The sequence below is a fragment of the Callorhinus ursinus genome, unplaced genomic scaffold (genome assembly GCF_003265705.2).
Source record: "Callorhinus ursinus isolate GAN/ISIS: 27379988/994484 unplaced genomic scaffold, GSC_fseal_2.0 scaffold15, whole genome shotgun sequence".
Classification (NCBI taxonomy): domain Eukaryota; kingdom Metazoa; phylum Chordata; class Mammalia; order Carnivora; family Otariidae; genus Callorhinus; species Callorhinus ursinus.
Window position 1 is genome coordinate 30,051,996 of NW_027397077.1, and position 17,115 is coordinate 30,069,110.

A 17,115-nucleotide genomic window follows, 5' to 3' on the forward strand; every position below is an offset into this window, starting at 1 on the left:
CTTTCTTTCTTTCCTTTTTCCTTTTTTTTTTTTTTTTTTATTTTCCAGTATCTAAAGCCTACAAACAGTCCCCATCTCATGGTCCCCTTCCTGCATCTTCAAAGCCAGTGAGGTTGGACTGAATACTTCTCACACTGCGATCTCTTTGACTCTCTCTCTTCTGCTTCCCTCTCTACTTTTAAAGACCCCAGCTGATTGACACCCCTCAATTATATTTTGCCCCATAACTTAACATATTCAGTTTTCAACAGTTAGGCTATGGACATCTTTGAATGTCCATTATTCTGCTTATGATAGATAGATAGATAGATAGATAGATAGATAGATAGATAGATAGATATTCCTCCTTTAGCACATAGTTGGGTGGTTAGATGTATAGGTTGGAAGATGGAAACAACATTATTAGAGATAAAGAAGTATAGACAATTAATTTATTAGGTTCAAGTTGTGACCATTGGAATAAAGAGAAGTCACTGATCCAAAGAAGCCAGATACATCCAAGAAAACTATGTACAGTTGGGCAATGAGTAACGGAATAGGCATTGGATGAAGTAGGAAATGACCTTCATGAAGTAAAGAACATAGGAAAGAAGAAGTCATGTATGTAGAACAGTGATGGAACTAACTTTAATGGACCAAACTTCATGTTGATAAATAGTGAGAAAAAAAGTGGCTAGGAAAAGTGCAATACAATTTGGATAATTCTTCAAAGTTAGTCAGAGAAGTTTAATGGAACGATCATTTCAAACAAATCCAAGTGAATGGTGTATGCGTTATCCTTGAGTTCAGAAAACATGTGGACAATTGGGGGTGGGGGAGGGATTCATTACAGCTATATCATCTGACATTACCATGTCTGTAATGTTAAATTATTGAAGGAGAAAGGGTCGGGAGTGGAAGCTGAGGGGAAGGAAAGGCTGGTTCAGGCCTGGCTGCTGCTGCTGCTCCACCAAGGTCTCCAGGAACTGGGCTCAGTCCTCCACGCCTGCGCACACCGTCTTTGAGGCTCCATCGGGCCAGTGTGGGAGGGCCTTGGGTGGAGGCCCTCGCATCATGTCAGCCAAGGAGGAGCGGGCCAGGGAGATCCCTAGAGCCTTCAGACTAAATTGGATGAACCTCCGGGATGCTGAGACTGAGAAGATACTCTGGCAAGGAACAGAAGACCTGTCTGTCTCTGGAGTGGGGCATGAAGCATGCATATTCCCAAGAACACCCTCAAGTATAAGGCAGTGTCTCCAAAATTGAAATTGTTTTCAGCAGAACAAATGGAAAAATTCTACCTGGAACAAAAAGTTTACTTCGAAGGGCAATGCCTAGAAGAATGGATCTGAGAGTTTGGCTTTGTGATCCCTAACACCGCAAACACCTGGCAGTCCCAGATGATGCCCACTAGCATGCTAAATGGGAATGTTATCATACAAGGTTTTTTGATGACGATCTTCTTGTAAGCACTTCCAGAGAGAGACTTTTCTACGTGTGTGCATTTCAAGAATTTGGTTTTTGAGGTGGGGGGAGAGGAAATTTCTTTTTTCTTCCATACATTTGATTTTTGACACTTCCACCCCTATTTCCCTCAACCGCAAATCCCACCTGTGGCCACCAAGCTACCAGTTCTGTGTAGGTAACCAGATGGTTTTTTCATTCTGAGCAGCCATCTCCCCCTGACCAGACTAAGCTCTCAAACCCAGACCAGGGCAGAGGGCAAGCCTTGATTGCTTCCCAGGGTGACATGGGGACAGACACTTATCACTGGAACCGATGCTGTTTCTGTTCCCTCCCTGCCTCCTCCATGGGCCCACATCTTCCTTTGGCTCCTGGTTTTAGAAAAATTCAAATTCCTGACCTATGTTTAGTTTTTTCCTACAGCTATATCATCTGACATTACCATGTCTGTAATGTTAAATTATTGAAGGAGAAAGGATCGGGAGTGGAAGCTGAAGGGAAGGAAAGGCTGGTTCAGGCCTGGCTGCTGCTGCTGTTTTTTCCTACCATCTCTCTTTCATACATTCTCATACATTTATCTTGTGAAATAGACTGTGATATTATTATTACATAATGAGTTAAAATATATGAATTTTAAAACTTGTTAAATATCAGCAATCAATTGTGGTTCACCATAGAAGATTTGTAGGGGCTCGTTATTAGAAATATGGGGGAGGTGGTGTATATTCACTGATCAGCAAGTTATTCTTTACAATCACCACAAGAGGGTGGTAAGGAATTATGCTTTACATCTGCACACCAACAGCTTGGTTGCCTTTTTCTTCACCCACCCACAAACATAATTATTAAAATATAAGATGGAGAGTTGGGAAATTTTTTTCTTTCTCATTTACATTTGTTAATCACATTTAACGTAGCATTGTTGGGCATCCTCAGAGTGTGTTGGCTGATCGCTGGACATCAATGCAGAGCATACAGCTTATAAGCACATATCTCTGTCTTCCATGTGTGCTGTCCACACTTAAAATGCAACAGCTTCATACATAAATTATGAGCACCTCGTCACTGTCAAACTTCTAATCTGTGATGATGAATTCAATAGAATTTTAAATGGGTAAATCTCTATTTTAAATCCATCCCCCTTCTTGTTTATGAAATGAAATATTGAAGTGAATTGAAGGGAGTGGTCCTGTGGTTCAGGCTTGAGTGTTCGTTAGTCAAGCTCCTACTGTTGACTGTTCTCAGTGACCTTGATCAAATTGCTCAACTCAGCTGGGAGCTCAATTGTGTATTTAGAGAATTAAGCAGTTCTGAACGACATTTGGGAGTCAGACACACCTACCATAACTTGCCATGGCATTAATACTGTGTCCCTTTTGAATGAAAATGGAAATCTCCTTTCTGCAAGGGAAGGTCTCAGGGGCTTGAAACCACAATCACTCCATCCTTCTTGTGTTGATTTCCCTTTTCTTTCTTCTTTAAACCTAAAAATTCCCAAAGTTTTTAATAAACATATATTTAATTTCTCTAGAATTTTCTTTCTTTTTTAAATATCACTTTTTTTTAAGATTTTTTATTATTTATTTGTCAGAGAGAGAGAGAGAGACAGCGAGAGAGGGAACACAAGCAGGGGGAGTGGGAGAGGGAGAAGCGGGCTCCCTGCTGAGCAGGGAGCTTGATGGGCTCGATCCCAGGACTCTGGGACCATGACCTGAGCCAAAGGCAGATGCTTACGACTGAGCCACCCAGGCTCCCCTCTCTAGAATTTTCTGATCGTTGTTTTGTGCACCTGTATGGGTGACTGTATCTGTATGTGGGTCTATGTGCATGTGTGCATGTATGTATGTGAGTATATACGTATGTGTGCGTGTGATATGTATGTGGGTGCTTGTTTAACACATTTGTATACATCTGTATTAGTGTTGTTCCCATGTGTCTGCACATGTAAATTCTGTAAGTGTGTGAATGTTGCATGCATCAATGTGTGTGCATGTGTGCCTGTATGAAGCGTGTGTGTGTGTGTGTGCATGTGTGCACATGCATGGGCATGCACTGTGTGGTATGCACCAGTGTACTTGCATTTATATATGTGTTTGTGGAATATGCATTAGAATGAGTTCATGGGTGATGTGTGTGCCCATGGTACGTGTGTCTGTACATATGCATGTTCTTGATGTGTATGGGCGTGTGCCTATCTGTGTATTTGTGGCATTTTGGTGGGTAGGTAGGGAGATTTCAAATTGTATTTGTGTGTGTGTGCACATAAAGTTAAGGAACTAGACAAATTGTCTATTGTCATAAGAACACTGTTCATAGTTAGACATTTTTCTGAACCAAGAGAAAGCAGTGTGCTGTTTGCATCCATCTTTAAGTTAAACAAGGAAAAGCTGTAAAATCTAGTGGCCTGTCACTGCGTTGCCTCTTTCTCTCTTCCGCCCGTAGCCCTTCATCTTACTCTATTGTGTGAGAACCCATTTTAAGTCCCCCCAACCCTCCCCTTCATTTTCATTTCACCTGTGTGGAAAGCCTTGTACTTGAAATTAAGAGCATTTTAGGGCGCCTGGGTGGCTCAGTTGGTTGGGCGACTGCTTTCGGCTCAGGTCATGATCCTGGAGTCCCGGGATCGAGTCCCACATCGGGCTCCCTGCTCGGCAGGGAGTCTGCTTCTCCCTCTGACCCTCTTCCCTCTCGTGCTCTCTATCTCTCATTCTCTCTCTCTCAAATAAATAAATGAAAATCTTTTTTTTTAAAAAAAGAGCATTTTAGAGGAAGAATACAAGTGATTTATTAGAAAGCAATGATTCATGTGTTTGTTTCTATCACTTCATAGTCTGACTTCCTTTGGTATTTTACAGTTTCTGCTCTTGGGTAGTATCATAAAAGACTTTGAGTTTCTGGAGAAAAGAGAGGTGTAAACTATGTTTTGATTTGATCTTTTCACTAATAATGACCTTTCATTAACCTCAGCAGACTCTTAAAAATAAATATTTTCAGCTAATTTTTCTAAAGCTCAGTTTATGTCTGTCTTTAATGTAAACTCAGTATTTTTTGCCAAAAAGTCAGAATTGACTTTGCAAGTTCTGTTTTCTAAGAAAGAGACAATTACTCACCTTTGAGGTTTGTCTTGAAAATGTGTTCTCTGACCTCAGTGCTTGGTACTTAATCATTTATTTTTCCCTTTTCCTATCTGGTTAGGTTATTTTTCTGAACCAGCATTTCTAGTTTTAGAGTACTGTAAAAAGAGCAATGACTTTGCAGTCAGAGAAGCCCAAGCAAATCTGGGGCCAACCACATATCAAGTTAAACTCCTGGGCTTTACAACTATTTATTCATGATATCTTCTGAACATCTATAAAATTTTGGCCTGTACTATACAATAAAGAGTCAAATAATATACTGTTTTGCATTTTTTTGTTTTTACAGAAGTAGCTTTGGCTTCTTTTTTACCCTATCCTGCATACCACTAAGTTATATAGCCAGTTTGCCATGTACTCATTGTCATTGAAATTTTATGAAGGAAACTTTTTAAAAACTGACAATTTTCAGACAGATTACATTTGAAACATGTTAATGTAGTTGATTTTCTGCATAAGAGCCAGAACATTTTAATTAATACACAAGCTCCAAAATAGAAAATTCTGTTCTTCAAAAGAAGAACACTAAAGCCTCTGACTTTAAAGTGTATAGACTACACAAAAATGTTTAGCAACATTTTTTTTTATAAATAATTGTCAGTACTTATTGGCCTCATGAGAGACAAGATTTGGGAGTTAAGATATGGCTTAACCACCAGAAGTCTCTAGAGATGGCCAAGATTCTTAAATTATTGTAATTACTCCAAAGGAGCATCAAAGTTCAGGTCTTGAACCATGAGAGACTATGGACTCTGAGAAACAAACTGAGGGTTCTAGAGGGGAGGGGGTAAGGGGATGGGTTAGCCTGATGATGGGTATTAAAGAGGGCACATTCTGCATGGAGCACTGGGTGTTACGCACAAACAATGAATCATGGAACACTACATCAAAAACTAATGATGTAATGTATGGTGATTAATATAACATAATAAAAAAAAGATGTACCTAAAAAAAAAGTTCAGGTCTTCTTTGAATTCATATTTAAGAGGAATATGAGCTGTACCTTTGAAGGAAATGCTGGCAGATTATGTTTCCTAGTTAACAATGTCAAAACCAAGAGTCAGAAATATTAATGACATGGTTAGGTCAGTTGATCAATAGGACACCTTCATTGTGAACTGGTTTGGTTCTTCTTGATCGATGGCTACTCACTTTGTTCCTCTGATCCCAGTTGAAGATTTATCAGTACACATTTCTTCTACCTTAGACTGATTCATCTTTGATCTCATTCCCTTCATACCCCACTATGTGCCCTATAGGTAACCTGATTGGGTGAGCTCTTCTACCTGAGAAGTTTAGGGGACACCTCCCGATCTATATGCATTTTTCAAATTCAATTCAAGTCAACTGATGTTTGATCATCTTCTTATATGCAAAACACAGTTTCAGACTCTGAAGATTCACGGTGACAGTTCTCTTCCCTATATCTCATATAAACCCTTAGGTGTAACCAGAAAAACTAAAAGATCTATAGCTTCTACCTCACCATAAGACTCAGCTGCTTAGTGTAGTACGAATGTAAAACTAAAAACAAAATATTTTTAATAAAGGAAATATTCCCTATTTATTTCACTGCTCTTGAGATTGCCTTTTCTTACTCTTTGATTATATAGGTTAGCTGATCAAAACAAGAGCCATAGTAAATTAGTCATGATGTATGTTTCTTTTGTTCATCTACCCATAACTAATTTTATGTCGTCATTACTGAGTCCAGCTGGGAACAGACCTTATGTCATATTGAGTCCACTTCTTCAAGAGCCGTGCAATCTTCTCTAACTCAAATTCGCTTATCTACTTTAGGAATGGAAAGAACAATGAGAAATTCTATTAGAAGGTGTAAAATAAGGTTGGATAGCATTCCTGATTGCAGAAATTTTGTGGGTAAGGACAGATACACTCAGTGTTACTATTAAGATCCAGAGAAAGGTGGGAAGAGATCCATGGCTTGTTCCTACAAACAGGGGCACCTTGCCTGGGATTTTCTTCTTTTTTTCCAGACTTCAGCCTTATTCTCTTTATACCATTTATCTTCAGCCGATTTTATTTAGTAAACATCTGTTGACCAACTATTAAATCCCAGAAGCTCTAAGTATTAGGCAGCAGCTAATATAGTCTGGTGAATAATAATATGTAATAAATAGTTGAGATCAACAACTGAATAAAAAGCTATATAAAGGTTTTTCCTACATGAAGAGTCTTTCCTCCATGGAGATATTCGCCTTTTTCACTTTCACAGATTTCTGGGTGTAGTGAACATTTGTGGGCCCATAGCTGGACCTTCATTAATGGTGCCATTCCTCCTTGTTGAGTCAGGACCCTCTCTGTCTATATAGCACTTGCTGCCAGCCCACTGTCCTCCTGCCATTTTCAACATCTCTGCTTGCCTGGAACCTTGCTATTTGCTAGCTCCCTTCTGCTTAGCTGGAATTCCATGCCAGGATCTTCCTGACCAAATGATTGTGTAGTCTCCAAAGTTATTCAGATTTAGGGTACAATGTATAAGAGCTTGAACCACTCATTTATTCATTCATTCAAGAAAAACAATGAGCATCTACCAAGTTCTAGGCCATGCTACACAAAGTGGATCCCACATTCAATAAAAAGCATTTCCTATCCAGAAAATAAACAGAATGACAAAAAAATCTGATAAGTACCAAAAGACAGTCCAGCTTGAGCACTAAAAACCTATATTATGTAAAAACCCATATTATGTAAAAACCCATTCCTAAAGTCTCCAAAATGGCCAAAGTTTGAAAAGTACCCAATACATAATTTTTGATGATGTCGGTGAACATTTGCCAAAGACCATTCTATTTTTTTAGATGGACAGAAATCTATTGTATTAAGTCAGTATAGAATAAATTGCATCACCTTTCCGAGCTACCCGGGGAAGGGTCCCTACGGCGTTGTTTTGCATTCCCATCGTAACTTAAAGGGAAACTTTCACAATGTCCGGAGCCCTTGATGTCCTGCAAATGAAGGAGGAGGATGTCCTCAAATTCCTTGCAGCAGGAACCCATTTAGGTGGCACCAACCTTGACTTTCAAATGGATCAGTACATCTACAAAAGGGAAAGTGATGGTATCTACATCATAAATTTGAAGAGAACCTGGGAGAAGCTTCTGCTGGCAGCTTGTGCCATTGTTGCCATTGAAAACCCAGCTGACGTCAGTGTCATATCGTCCACGACTATTGGCCAGCGACCTGTGCTGAAATTTGCTGCTGCTACCAGATCTACTCCTATTGCCGGCCGCTTCACTCCTGGAACCTTCACTAACCAGATCTAGGCAGCCTTCCAGGAGACGAGACTTCTGGTGGTTACTGATCCCAGGGCTGACCACCAGCCTCTTACAGAGGCGTCCTGTGTTAACCTGCCTACCATTGCTCTGTGTAACACAGACTCTCCTCTGCGCTATGTGGACATTGCCATCCCTTGCAACAACAAGGGAGCTCACTCAGTGGGTCTGAGGTGGTGGATGCTGGCCAGGGAAGTTCTGCGCATGCGTGGCACCATTTCCCGAGCACACCCATGGGAGGTCATGCCTGATCTCTACTTCTACAGAGATCCTGAAGAGATTGAAAAGGAAGAGCAGGCCACTGCTGAAAAGGCTGTGACCAAGGAGGAATTTCAGGGTGAATGGACAGCTCCAGCTCCTGAGTTCACTGCTACTCAGCCTGAAGTTGCAGACTGGTCTGAAGGCGTGCAGGTGCCCTCAGTGCCTATTCAGCAGTTCCCTACTGAAGACTGGAGCACTCAACCGGCCACTGAAGACTGGTCTGCAGCTCCCACTGCTCAGGCCACTGAATGGGTAGGAACAACCACTGAGTGGTCTTAAGCTGGTCTTCCACAAAGGCAAACAAAATGGAAATAGAAATGGAAAAGGTTGACGGAAAATAAACAGTTTGTAAAAAAAAAAAAAAAGAATAAATTGCATCAAACAAAAGGATGGTATTGACTAGAATCGCAATAAAAACAAAGTGGTAGTTTATAACATAAATTAACTTAAACAAAGCTAATAGCCCTGATATGTAGAAAGTTCTAGAAGACCTACTAAACAGGGGAGCTACTAGTTATTTTAATTAGTTTATCAGCCTTTAAAATAGTGTCTCTAAAGTGATAACACATGCTTTAAAAGAGTTTCCTTTCTTCAATTACTTTTATAGAACTCAGGTAGGTAGTGCCCTGTTAAAGGTCACTCCTGCTATTGCCACATGATCATAAACTCCAAATGAGTGCCCTCTAAATGAATGAAATTTTACTGCAAGATAATTCTGCTCGTGTCTGCCAGGCTCCATGAATGCTTTGAAAAATTTCAGGAACCCAATCCTCATAAGCTACTAGGAACTCAACTTCATTAGAAAGTTATGGTCACCGATTTTTCCGGGGAATGACATATAAAACCTCTCATCTGAGCAAAACGAGGAAGATTAATGTTGCATAAAACATATACAGTCTGGATTACAAAATCACAAAAGCTATCTCTTGGATAGAAAAGCCATCCCTCTTTAGATGTCTGTAATTGCAAGACAAATTTCCCCATGGCCTAATATTTCTTACTCTTTCAAAAAGAAAATTCTACATAAGAGAAATAAACCTTGGTATAGGGAAATTTTAGTAACCTTTGCTTGCTGGCTAGGAAACATCAATAGTAATTACCACTTTTGATGACCTCAGTTGCATGTGCATATTTTATCTTCAAAACTAAGGTAAGGTTTTTCTCATAAGCTTCTCAAAATATATTGTCAAGAGACTCATGGGATGTGAAAAATTAAGATAACATCAATTTTGGCAAATAATTATTTTAAAGTACAATACAATGTGAGTGTGGAATAGCTGCTTTCCCATCACTGATCTCCCTGCCCTCTATCACTTTGTCCACTGCTATCCATCTCCCAATCCTCTTTAAATATAGTTTTTATCCTGTCACTCCTACTAAAACTGTGTCAACTCTACTGAAGGGGCATATTCTGAGCTTCTACTTATGTGCTTAACATATCTTTCCGAAGAGAGAATTGGTCTGTATGACCAACTCTTTAGGGGTGAAAAGGCTAAGTGTAGACAGTAAGGGGTTGCATCCTATGTGGAATCCACACGTACTGACAAGCTACTGCAACCTTAGCTTTTCAATCCCCTTGTAGCAGGGAGGATGACTGGAGAGTGTGCAGGACAATGGCAGTCAGGGCGCCCTCCCCCCTCTCCACTCCATCTCTGGGGAGGTGCTAACAAGCATGTAAATGCTCCCTGCAGGCAAGAAGCTGTAGGGGGCTGAAGAGGCTGCAGAGTCTTCAAAAACCCACAAATTGGATTATCAATCCCTAAATAATCAGGAGTTGGTCATTGTAACAAACCATGCCTTGAGGCGTAGAGTTCAAATGCCACTCAAAGAGACGGGAAGAAAGTATTCCACATGCATTTTGAGAGGCGGCAGTGCATAGGGCTGAGAACATAGGCTGCCTTAGCACACTGTTTGGGTTTGAATCTCAGCTACAACGTGAACTAGCAGTTTGGCCGTGGACAAGTTATTTCAATTCTCTACTTTTTGGTTTCCTCATCTATAATGTTAATAATCATGGTAGCTGTATCATAGTGAATGTATAAAATGCGTGGAATGGAGTCTGGCGCCTAGTAAGCAGTACATAATTATTTGATGTTATTGGAAAATCTTTATTCAGCACATACTTTATTACAAGCGCTGTGCTAGAAAATGGGGAGAAATTCAGATTTTCTTCCTAAAGATTCCTATTGTAATTAGGCACTTACAATACAAGATGGGAAACGCTGTGATTCTGGAGGTGGGCACAGGATGCTATGGAAGCTCAGGGATGCTGAAAGCAGGCCTTGTGGAAGAGGAAAGCAGGAAAGGACATTTGAGTGTGACTTGAAGGGAAAGGCCGATTTGCCACAATGCTTAGTAAGCTTCAGGTCTCCAGCCCCTCCCTTGAGAAGGTCCCTAGGAGGGCTGGGGGAGTGCATGCGGGGGGTGGGAGGGAATCCAAGAGACAATCAAGATATTATTTCCCTTTAAGCATCTAGTAAATTCTGTAAGATCTTGGAAGAGAGTGGCTTAAATCTCAAGCCTGCAGTAATTTATTTGACTCCTCTTCTCGTCCTTAATCATGGTTTACTTCTAATATACCTTTTGTATTTGTAATTTTATGTATTTTTTCTTAAAGTAAGCCCCAGTCGAAACTTCAGGCCCCACAAAATCTGTATCCACTTCTATTCAAAAGATAAATGGGATTTAGCTAAGGTAATGGGATTTAGCTAAGGTAAGGATCCCACGGGTTAGTTAAAGTTGGTAAATGAGCAGTAAAGGAAGAGATACCATCTTGAGCAAAAGTGCCTAGGTGAAATAGCCCTGAACCTTGGGTAATCCGAAAGAATTCCACAGAGCGTCTGCAGTAGGGCATTTGAAGTTTGCTTCCTTCCGTTCATTCCCAATTGGTTGTGCAAGAATTTAATTGTGCAGAGATTTGGACCTTCCTCTTAATTAATGCTCATTTCACCATATCTTAACCTCTTTCTTTCACTTTTGGAAGGCTCATACAGGAAGAGTAGGTTCCTTCTGTGGCTCTATGTTTTATGCAAGGTGGAATCTTAAATAAGCAGCACAGAGCCTTAAAGAAAGAGGGCATAAGAAGGTTTCCCCTTACACATCAACTAAACAAATAATCCTCCAAAGCTTTTTATATTGAACACTGTAAGTAATAAATGGATATGTTTGTATATATACAATTATATACAGTAGTGTACATATAATAATACTTCTGAGCCTAAGTAGTTTTTTAAATAGACCAGAGTGAAATATTAGAAATCTCATTGTTCATATGGATCATTACTTTTGTTTTGCTTGTAATTGCTTTTTTTAAACATGGGAGATTTGGATGCATGCATGTTAGTAATACTACCTGACATATAAAATTACTTTTAAAAGGGAACAAAGAAAAATAATATGCAAATGCTAAAGTCCTTGTAAGGGAGTAAACTTCAAAAGAAGAAATCCAGCATATTAAATGTGAACCCTTCAGAACAATATGTTGTGGTCACAGATGTTACACATTTCATTTTCCTAAGAAGGAAAAAGAAGAGGAATGAGAAAAACAAGCTAACAAATGCCATGGAATTAGAAATCAATAAAGGTTAGTATGTTCTGTGCTTTTCAACCTCTGGTTATTCCGGTGGATTATAACATACCACTTCTTGCACTGGTGTAGCCTGAAATAAGCCACAGAGGTAGGTCAGAGTCAGGTGCACTCAGAGGCCATATACATTCTCAATCAATTATGGAGAGACCAAACAACCTCTTCCCTTTCAAATGAGCTTGAGAAAAATTGGGTTGTTTTCCCAAAATGGAGGAAATAGATGAGAATTGCTCATTCTCTGAAAAGGAATCATGTTAATGAAATGACAAAGAGAGCTTTGTTCATTTAAATACCATAAGGTCCATCAGAATTGGTAATAGACCACATAATTGTCTCTTTTATATCTCAGTCAAATCTTTGCAAAGGGGCTGGTCTCTCCAGTCCTAATGAGAAAGAAAACTGGAAAGGACTCAGTTTCATGATATTTAAAATCCTCCCCAAGGGCACTTGAGCTCCATAACAACCACAAAAATCAATTACCACATTAATATAATTCTTTGAATTGTAAAGCAAACAAACAGAAATAACAAATATATATCAGTAAAATATTTTGCTTCTATAAAAAAAGTGATGCTTATGTTTGACTTAACTGTGGTTTTTCAATTAGTTTGCTATGCCTATGTATATTAGTTGGTTAATTAGTTTTTTAATGAGTGTGTTACCAGTTCATAAAATCCCATATAATGTTTGACTATATCTATGTCAATATATATGCAGAAATAGAATGAAAAATCATACTTATATTTCTGTGTATTGAAATTTTTTATCTTTTCCATATTTTGTATGTTTTCCATTATATAAATGCTTTGTTTTGTAGGATAGCTCTGATTTCATTTTAAAATCCAGAACATCAGTAATACTATTTATCAAAATATATACCAGAATAAAAATCATTTTTAGCAGAATATTCCTAAGCGTTGTTTCATTACATCAAATGTGGTTAACTAGACTGGCATGAGAAGGTTTACCCCGGTTATTTTTTTAATTATCTAACCACAGGGTGAATGTGGCTCATGAAAATTAATTGGGAGCACCTGTTCCTAGGTAGGTTTCTGACAGAGAAACATTAATCTTCCCATTGCATGTAATTCTTCTTCTAAAGAGACAAGAAATATCTCTTTTTGGTGAAGTCAACGTAGCTGGCCATGGAACCAGGCCTTTCTTTCCAGTAGCCTCCTCTAGTGCTTCTAGCTTCATGTGACAAAGGGATGGGTTGATCAAAGTATTTTTAAATGTGAGTCAATTGGGCAGCATTGTTGAGGAAATCCATTCAGAATCTGCAGTTGTATTCCCCTGCATTTGAAGTGGGCCTGCGGGATTCAGATGTGATAATGGCAAAGTGGATAAATGACAGCTCTGGGCATCAGTTTCAAGGAAGTGCTTAGCTGAATATAGAAATCAAAAGGAAGAAAACAAATAGCACTTTGTGGATCCTCTTCTCCCAAGCTTGAATTGTTCCTTGCTGTTCTATGCTTCCTGAAAGAAGGCAAAAGGTCAACTGGTAACCTTCTATTGCCCTCGGAGTTCGGTGATTTTCTTCCCAGTTTATACATACACACAGTCTCTCTCATACTATATGCACACAGCTCTACAAGGCTTGGTGATCATTCTAAAAATATCTGGTCATTTCACTGAGGCTGAATGCTTGTTGGCCACTTCGCCAATGGACAGAATTTTAAAAACAAAATACAGCTCAATTCTTTTGAAAACTGATTCGAAATCCCCATCTGACTAATGAGCTCTAACTTCAGGTCCAGCTTACTCATTTGTAGGATGAGATCGCAGAACTAGAATCTCTCTAAAACCCTCGTCGTTCTCCTTTTTATAATATATGTTTTTGACTAAGACGGTATGATTATGCAAATTCTGCTAGATAGAGATGCGGTTGCCATATGAGGAGGCAGAGAAGTGGACTCCAATTCTGACTGCACCACTTAGCTGTGTGATGGGGCAGTTTATTTAAGTTTCCTCATCTGCTAATGAAGATAGCAATTCTCATCTCATGGGGTTGTTGTCAGAATTAAATAAAATATTGTAATCTCAGCATAAGAGAACTGCTCAATGGATAACTTATGATTTATTATTATTATTATTATTAGACTTACTGCATCATCGATTCTTAAGTTTGCTGAGTATCGATTTCCTTGTCTATAAAGTGAGAAAAATAGTAATTATCTCCTAGGGTTATTTGACAATTAAATTCAATGATCTAACTCTGTATATACTAAGTACTTCAGTGATAACTGCTTTATGTTGTTATTGGGACTATTATTTGAAGACTTTCAAACCAGCATTTCCCAGAGTTTGCTCTATGTGCTCTCCTTTGTATATGGAAGGAAAAAGCCAGTGAATCTAAATATTAATAGTGCCATACTTGTTATGTATATAAAATGAATACTGACTGCCCAAAGATACCTGTATAATCAAATTTTCTGTTGTAACACACCTATTAAATTAAAAGAGGTGAGTCATTTTGGACCAACAGATATAAGAAAATAATGGTTCCAGTGGGACTCATTCTTTCATATCCATCTTCCTAAGTGTCAAAGATGTACCAAGCACTGTGCCATTGTCATGTTAGAGAACTCGCCTGTCTGTCGCATTTACCACCTCAGACCTGTGTCCCGGATCTCACACAATAGCACGAGAGTGTGCCAGCTGAGCTGATCATTTTATTACCACAACAGCACACACCCTGCTAACAAAGCTGAAGTCGCCAATGCGTAGATTCCGGACATCATAGTCTAATAAAGACCAAAGTGAAAGAATATGACCATTATTGCTCAATTTTCTACAACCTAGTGCGATAGGGAAACAGAGTTATTTCAAGGCAAACAAATCCAATCCAATCAGTGTACCAGAATTGCAGATCCAACTTCCACACAAGGGAAGGTTTAGAATATTAAGGCACTTGGCCGGGGACCCTTATGATCTTTGTCACCATGTGGCTCACTGTCTAGGGGAAAAGAAAGAGCTAAGATGAAAGAAAACGCTATCCTGATACTCGATGAGTGAGTTTTACTAAGGAAAACAATACACTGGGTAGTTATAACAGCTTTTTGCTTCAGTGAAAGGTAAGCCATAGCATGCTTTTTTCATTAAAGAAATGAATTACAATTACGTATCATTAGGAGAGTAAACAGGGTGGGTTTGGTTTTGCACGTCATTTGTGAATAAATAGAGGAGAAATAGAGCAAAGACTTGTAGCCTTTCTCTTGCGGCTCCTTTGTCTGAAACAGCAGAGCTCAGCACAGCTTGTCTTATGCACAATGACACAGAAGCAGAGGAAAGCTCTTACCAAAAATGCAGACTTGGGTTACAGTGTCATTTGATTTTGCTTCTCAAGATATGCTCTTTGAAAATGTCCTTGCAGTTCAGCACCGCATCAGTAAAAGAAAATCCTGCACACAAAAGCCAAATCTGTATCCAGGCAGCTAACTATACGTGTAGCTGTGAAAATTGCTAAATGTGTTAAAAAAAAAAAAAATCTTGATGTAAATTAGCCTAAACTTCCCCCATGGATATTATCAATTATTCATGGCATAAATTATGCAACAGAGCTGACAGTACTTGATAGAATATAGAGAATGAGATATATGTGTATGTATACATACACAAACATACATGCATACATATACGTGTTCGTGCACATACATTTGCATACAGATAATCATGCATGTGTATGCATAATCGTGCATACACATACATACATACATACATAAATGAAGTAAGGTGATAGAGTGAGAGAGCACTGAGCTATGATTCTGGAGACCTAGCTTTAAGCCATTTGGTGTGAGTTACTCACTCCTGATCTCAGGCCCTCCGTTGCCCCAATTTGGACCAATGGCCCTTTTAATTATAAAATTGTTTCATTCTGTATCCCAAGCTCCTGTCCTACCAGATGTCCAGATGTGGTACAGATGTCTTACTGAGGATGAGTCATGGTCATTAAACTTGGGGACTTATAAATGTTGATTTGGAGGAGTAAAGAAAGCTGTCCCCTCAACTCACGAGCACCTGTTCACATTTCAGGCCTTCTCTGGGTCATACCTGTGGCCTTTTTTATATCTTGTTGGTGTTGTTTTCTTTCTTTTTTTTTTTTAAGATTTTTATTTATTTGACAGAGAAAGAGACAGCGAGAGAGGGAACACAAGCAGGGGGAGTGGGAGAGGGAGAAGTGGGCTTCCCGCTGAGCAGGGAGCCTGATGTGGGGCTCGATCCCAGGACCCTGGGATCATGACCTGAGCCGAAGGCGGATGCTTAACGACTGAACCACCCAGGCACCCCGGTGTTGTTTTCTTAAATGCTAGAGAAGTGATCCTGGTTCTTTTGTGTGAATTGAGCTTCTATTTTAAGTCCCACCCAGCAGAAAATTGGCAGCTCATTTGATTTAAGTGGAAATAGAAGACCAAATAGTTAATTATTTTAGGAAGTGTAAAAGAATCAAATTAGTTGCTTATTGTGTTTCTATTGTACTTTTTAATTTTCACTGTACTCGAAAAGTTAACAAAAGGCCTAACTGGAAGTTGCCAACAGAAGTCTTCTTCTTTCTTACGGCCATTTATCTGTTATTTTTTATTTCATATTTTGTCATTATTATTATTACTTCTTTGAATAGTAATTAGTATTTACTAAAACCTGGCTTACATGAGAGAAGACAAATTTTTTTATTTAATCATCAACTAATTTTCATAACTAACCTATTATTAGTATCTCAGTTTTAGAAACGAAACTTAGGCACAGATGTGTTAAGTAACTCGCCTAAGGTCACACAGCTAGTGTGTGCTAGAGCTGAGATTTCAGTTGGAGAAATCTGGATCCAGAACTTGTATTAGTAGCCAATACATGATACTCCACCATTGAAACATTTGCCAGTAGGACTATGATGGGTGCCAGGGAGTTCTCTCTCAAACACATATAGTATCTTCAAATGCAAAGTCCTCTTGTAATATTATATTTCTTTACACTGGGACTTGTTGCCAGATATAACTAGCTATGTGACCTTTCACTATTTATTGCTCTCTACTTTCATTTCTTCAGTCATAAATGGTTATGATAATAGTCATTTACCTCATAGAGTTATTGTAAGAGTTGCATGAGACAGGTCATGTAAAATACTTATAACTTTGCCTACCATATAGTTAGTGCTCAATCAAGGTAAGTTAGTAGTAGTAATAGCAGTAATAGCTCAGGGAGAATTTAGATTTGGATATTAGAGAGGACTGAGTTTGAGTTCTGGATTTGTCACATATATATTTCAATTGCCTCTACACCCTTGCTGGTATAATGTTACCCGTTTTGATGGTTATATCTATAATATTCCTACAAAACCTATACAAAACCCTATTTTGCATATATAAATAGATATGTATAAAATAACATTCTGTGTGTTTTA

The 17,115-nt window shown here is 38.9% G+C and overlaps 2 pseudogenes; both read left to right on the top strand.

Annotated features, from left to right (window-relative positions):
- Window positions 1-1,053: 1,053 nt before the first annotated feature.
- Window positions 1,054-1,504, top strand: LOC112833778 (retinal rod rhodopsin-sensitive cGMP 3',5'-cyclic phosphodiesterase subunit delta pseudogene; annotated as a pseudogene).
- Window positions 1,505-7,483: 5,979 nt separating this feature from the next.
- Window positions 7,484-8,493, top strand: LOC112833837 (small ribosomal subunit protein uS2-like; annotated as a pseudogene).
- The last annotated feature ends 8,622 nt before the right edge of the window (window positions 8,494-17,115 follow it).